The sequence below is a fragment of the Euprymna scolopes genome, chromosome 13 (assembly GCF_053919585.1).
Source record: "Euprymna scolopes isolate OS-2025 chromosome 13, ASM5391958v1, whole genome shotgun sequence".
Taxonomy (NCBI): Eukaryota; Metazoa; Mollusca; class Cephalopoda; order Sepiida; family Sepiolidae; genus Euprymna; species Euprymna scolopes.
Genome location: NC_136494.1, coordinates 101,972,544 through 101,978,656, shown reverse-complemented (window position 1 = coordinate 101,978,656; position 6,113 = coordinate 101,972,544).

Genomic DNA, 6,113 nt, shown 5'->3' with positions numbered 1-6,113 from the left:
GAGTATCTATACAAAGATGATGTCACAGAGTCTTAGCTTTGTACGACATCTAAGTCTCTCTCTCGGTTCAAAATGTTGAGATCCAGCAACAAGCAAGAGCAAGATAGCCAGCAACAAATTAAACTGCAGACCAGCTTAATGCGGGTACTGGTCTTCCGCTTTATGGTTTTTTAAATCAGAGATTTGCTTCTCCTAGAAAGGTTGCCTTCACCACGGCTTACGGGAGCCCTCTCCACCCCAATACACATATACACAAACACAAATATACACGGTGCTAGTTGGCCGTTGACCCAGAAAATAGTTCATTCGCCCTTTGGAAGGTCTTGTTTTTAATCCTTCAGGGAGACTAGCCGCCCTCCTCACCAAACAAGTCTGGTGGGGGAACCAGTTTAGTCGCCGGTGACCCGACCATGAGGCAGGTAGTACTGGGTTACATGGTACCAGTAGCATATGACATGACCTGACATATATATATATATATATATATATATATATATATATATATATATATATATATAAACAGATATATAATTTATTTCCACATTCCAAAAGTACGTAATTTAAACCTCTAATAAACTGCATTCAATTACCGCAACTATGTTAAAAGGATATTTTTTCTTTTTGATAGACTGTAAGCTCAGGCTCTTTTGTAGAGTTCCCATGCTGTTTACAGCTTTCAGCGGCGCGGATGTAATCCTCATAAGCTGATCACATGTGGCATGTCGGCTTGTAAACGAAAAAACAGATTGAATTACTGTTATCAGCCCCGTCGTCTGCAGAATGTCACCCCGGATACTTTGCAGGCGACACCTTTGACCGACAGTATCAAGGCTTCGCACTACAAAACTTGCTACCCCGCCTTAATGTTTCTAAAAGCTGAAGATAAATGCTGATCATATTTCATCATGGCAGCCAACGAAAAGCGGGTAATGGCTATTCCACCGGAAGTAGATGCCTAGTCGACGTTTAGGTTTATATACGTTCACAAAACATAAAATAATAAATAGATTTTTAAACTAATATAATGCTCTTTAAAGATTTATTTTTCTCATTTTTTTTTCTTAGACTGGCTATTACAAATTCTTCATGTTTTATGTAATTTTACATTTTATGTGAAATTATTCGATTTAGTTTTTTTTTTAAACGGTATCGTATTATATCCCACAATGTGTTCAAATTTAGTAGAAAGACGGTGAAATTTTTTATGTGCGTATATGTATATATGTACGTATATATGTATGCCAATACATCAAGGAAGGCTGAAGGGAATTTGCCCCAAATACTATTCTTTTAGAATTAAAAAAAGAAGATATTTGTATTCCGATACGCAACAAATAGAAATAAATATTTTTCATTTTATTTATTTACACACACACACACACATCCCACACACACATGTATATATTCATGAGGTATTTTGCTTTCGCTCCGTCATGAGCAGGTAGTATTCTTAAATATTTCGTAATCATGGCTGATGGAACGAAAGCAAATCATTTCTATGAATAAAATAAGGATTTAAACAAGTATAGCTTCTTCCTTGCTTTGCATACTTTTAACCCTGCTTCTAATAACCTTCTTCTCACTATTCGAGTTGATTTTTTTTTGTTTGCATCGTTCCTAAGTTCAGCACTAAGCTCTGAAGAACATTTCTTCCTATATGTAAGGGATGCTCCTTTGAAAGAACTGTCTTCCCTGGGGTTGTAGACTTTTTAAGACCTTGTTCTTTTCTGTTTTTGAAAGACTTTGTTTTCTTGTACCTTTTAATCGTTGTTTGAACTCTCTTCCTTGAACATTCCATTCGATATCCCGTACAGATTCTCGAGTTCAACAAAATAACATTGAAGAAAGTCGTAGGTTACATCGACAGAAATTTTCTAAGAATAACACATAATGTAAGAATAGTAGTTCCAATAAGCCAAATGATACAGGTTGAAATATTCGTTTGACATTTTCTTGATTTTATCGGCAGGAGAGAAAAAAAATAGGAAAGAGCATACTGCGAGAATAACAAATAGGTTTTCTGTCAGTATTTAATTTTTTTAGTTCGTATGAATCGAATGATTCTATTGTTGGCATTGGTTTTCACCGATGTCTTTATTGTTAGAAACAAACTGGGTACTTACAGGAAAGACCATGTGAAGAATCACAACATTCCTAAGGGAAAACGTTTCTGTGGAATGAACTGGATTTGAACTTGGCGTACCCAGGTGCCCAGTTCGTGTCGTTAACCACTTAGCCACAATGACCACCTTAGCATTATACAACGAATATGTCTGTGCGTATGTTTCATACTAATGAGTCACAACTTACCAAGATCAAAAGTCACTTTTGGATGATGGTTAATTAAATTGTCAGTTGAATGATGAATAATACTATGAGAGGATTGGAAACGATTTTTGAAGTAGATAGAATTTGATTACTTTGAGAACAATTCAAAAATAATTTATTGACATTGGATTCGAAGACGTCCATGTTGTATTCAGTAGGAAAGCAGTTATGTGGTATTGTTTTTTCACAGATGGCTATTTTTTGGAAGGAAACTCTACTCGTGGAATGTTCGTTTTATTTTATTTATTTGTTTTTATGTACGCAGAGCAAGAAAGTAAAATTATTCACCGTGTTGGAAGCTAGATTAGATCTTGCTGTGAATGTTTTCAGAGCGGAATAAATGCTTACATTAGAAGAAAAAATACTTACTACAATCTTTACTCTTGGTCGGAGAAAGGTTTAGATTTTGTTTCAGCAGCAGTTACCATTTTATTGTTCTTTTTCGTAATATTCGTCTTTTTTAATGATTTCGATTTACAAGAAGGAAACTCCGAATTCCACTTTGCAATCGACGACTACTCCCCCACTAAAAACAAGCAAAAAAAAGAAAAACAAAAAATGAACAAAAAGTACACAAAAAAATAAACAAGCAAAACCAAACAATAATAGATAAAAAAGAAATCTTTCATTCCTTAAAGAAAAGTCCAAATAGAAATCTGATTCCTCGCAAATTGTATCGTGCACCGGTGTCTTCGAAATCAATTATACCAACTATTTTTTCCTAGAGAAAACACAAATAAAATACGAACCGTTTACAAAGAGATAAAATGTTCATCATTAAATGACAACGGCCAATTTGTGGGTAACGAAGAACGAACACTTCATAAACATATGTAAGGCTTTCTGTATTAGATATCTTTTCACGTTCAGCCAACAAAGTTATTTCGTATGTTTTTATGTCCCTTTCTCTCTCTCGTCTTTATTTCTCTGTCTCTCTCTGTCTGTCAGTGTGTGTGTGTGTGTGTGTGTGTCTCTCTCTCTCCCTCTCTCTCTCTATATATATATATACATATATATACATATATACTTACATGCAATCTCTATAATAATAAAGCAGCCGCAGAAATTCCCATCTGGATCAAAATATCGTAGGTTTGCAACAGTAGATACCACATATAAATTCAATATATCTAGGCTAATAGCCACTATATTATGTAGCTTTCGAACACCGTTTTAGACACATTCAATCGTGATAATAAAATACTAGAGTGCATCATATGAGCAACACTACCACAATCGCAACATCTTTAGAGGAAAGAGTCTCTATTTTTCTCTCTAAATATTTAATCCTACCACTGCTACCAGTTGTTACCAGGACGAATTCTGCACGTTCCACAGATTATGTGATTACACCGACCGTAACTGGCTCATACATACATAGATTCATCATAAACTTTCCAATTTCTGATCCATAAATAGTAAAGGACCCTCGCCAAAGTTTGTCCATTTTCATTGATGGAGCTATGAAAATTCTTATATTCCGGAATCCTGTTATTCGCTTTATAAACGAACAGTCACTTAAATTACGATATGGCGTCACTAGAAGACATATTAGTTCGTAATAGGTCATTACACTTGTGTGTGTGCATCCGGGCGTACGATACAAATAACTCTATTAATCGTACTGCTGTTTACTACTATTCTACAGGATTCACAGTGTATAAAGGGGTAACTATTCCTCCCCCTTCCTCCTTTCTCTTATTCCCTCTCTCTCTCTTTCTCTCTCTCTCTTTCTCTCTCTCTCTCTCTATATATATATATATATATATCACTGCGCGTATTTCCCTTCGCTAATGGTCCTTATTATAGTTCGTGCATGTTTGTGTTTCTGTGCGTGTGCGTGTGTTCGGTTAAGCATACATCTGACAATACAATAACATTTCTTCTTCTCTTCTTCTTCTTCTTCTTCTTCTTCTTCTTCTTCTTCTTCTTAACATACTATTTTTATTATCAATTCATTTCTGTTTTGTTTTCTTCTTTCTTTTCTTTCTTAAACAATTTTATTGTGTAGGGGTTTTATAAAATATTTTTATTTTTTTAATAAGTTACATGTTTTGGACGCTAATAAGTTACATGTTTTAATCTATTTATATATTATACGTAATATACCCGACTGTGGCCTACACACAGCGTAATCTGTAACCTATGTTCACGTGCGCGCACACACACATGCACACAAATATATGTAGATACTCATGCGAATGGGAAGGAGTTTTCTAACTTATCTGTACTTTCACGTAACACTTTAATAAACAGATCGTATAAGAACTGGATTTAATCTGAAAATTTTATCTAAAAAAATTCAACAGCCAGTCTCCCCATAATATATGTAAGTACAGAATAGTTAACAAAGCCCTCTTCCAAATAATAACGTTATTATTTCAGCCCAATCAGTCGGAATGCAATTGAATGCGATCTTAAAAATACCTATAATAAAATTTCGGCATAAAATATTTGAATAAAATTCACACCAAAACTAATTCACCGATCAGTATCTACTTTGGAACACGGCTGCTAGACGCAGAGGGGGGGGGCTAAACATGATCTATAATTACTTTCGCATACATCATAAGAAAGAGGTTGAAGCCCTTCTTAAAAATTTAGGATAATATATACCACATTATCCTATTGGTTCATTTGCAAATAAACACTTTTTTGTTTACTTTTATAGCCCCTGGCAACGCGGAATAACCCTGCTAGTTATAAATAATTAGGTGTAATACCTACAGACACTAGTGTTTCAGCCTTCTGCAATTATGAGTGCAGGAAGTTATGATTGCCATTTTTCGTGGGATTCGAACCCAACAACGAAGCCATCTCTGTCTCCCTTAGAATGCAACAAACGTCAATTAAACGTCGATAAGTAAGTGAAATTAAACATTTATAATAGTGTAAACATAATACAAGAAAGTTTACAGGGTTATTTTCAAAATGTACCACACACACACACACACACATGTTACATGATAAAGGGCTGACCCCTTTTCATGTAAGTAGAAAAATAGGGAATTAGTTAAATGTAAATATGAAATAGGATAGTCAAGGATTCGAACTTGCGAAGCTAGATTTGGAATTGAAAATTCCAATCATAAGTTAAAATAAATACAGAATGTTATTGAAATAAGGAATTGCAATTGTTTAGCTTACATATCTGTATATGGAAAAGGAATGTAATAATGAAATTTGTTTCTGTAAAAATTTAAATAAGGAATTTAATCGTCAATTGGAATTGTAAACATATTTTGTAAAAATGTTATTTGAAAAATAGGTTACTGAACTCGGGGTCATGTCAAGTTTGGCAACGTGATGCATGTCATGCAACGTGCTTTATGAGCACATGTTTAATCATGCGATGACATGACAAGTTCTCAATATAGGAAAGAGTTCGAAGTTAGTTAGAGAGGGAGATCAGTCAGATCAGAGGAGCAGAGAGGTTCAGACCGATTCTCGGCACCCTCTGGAAGCGAGGAGGGTTTTAGAAATAACCATGTAAAGAAACTTTGAATTCCTCACGCAAAATCATGGACCGATCATGAATGAAGGACGTCATCATCTTTGTGTATCTACGTCTTCTGTGTTCATCATTACAACGAGAAAGGTAACGTGTTTATATTATATGCACAACTGTCAAAACGTAAATATCAAACGCACTATCTCTCGGTCTAGCTATCAAGATATTCATAAATCTCCTCTCATTGAATTGGTTCTCTCGTAGTAACATATACACTGTCTATTATATATATACAGAAGTATCTCTCTCTTTATATGTATCCTGTCTCTAGATC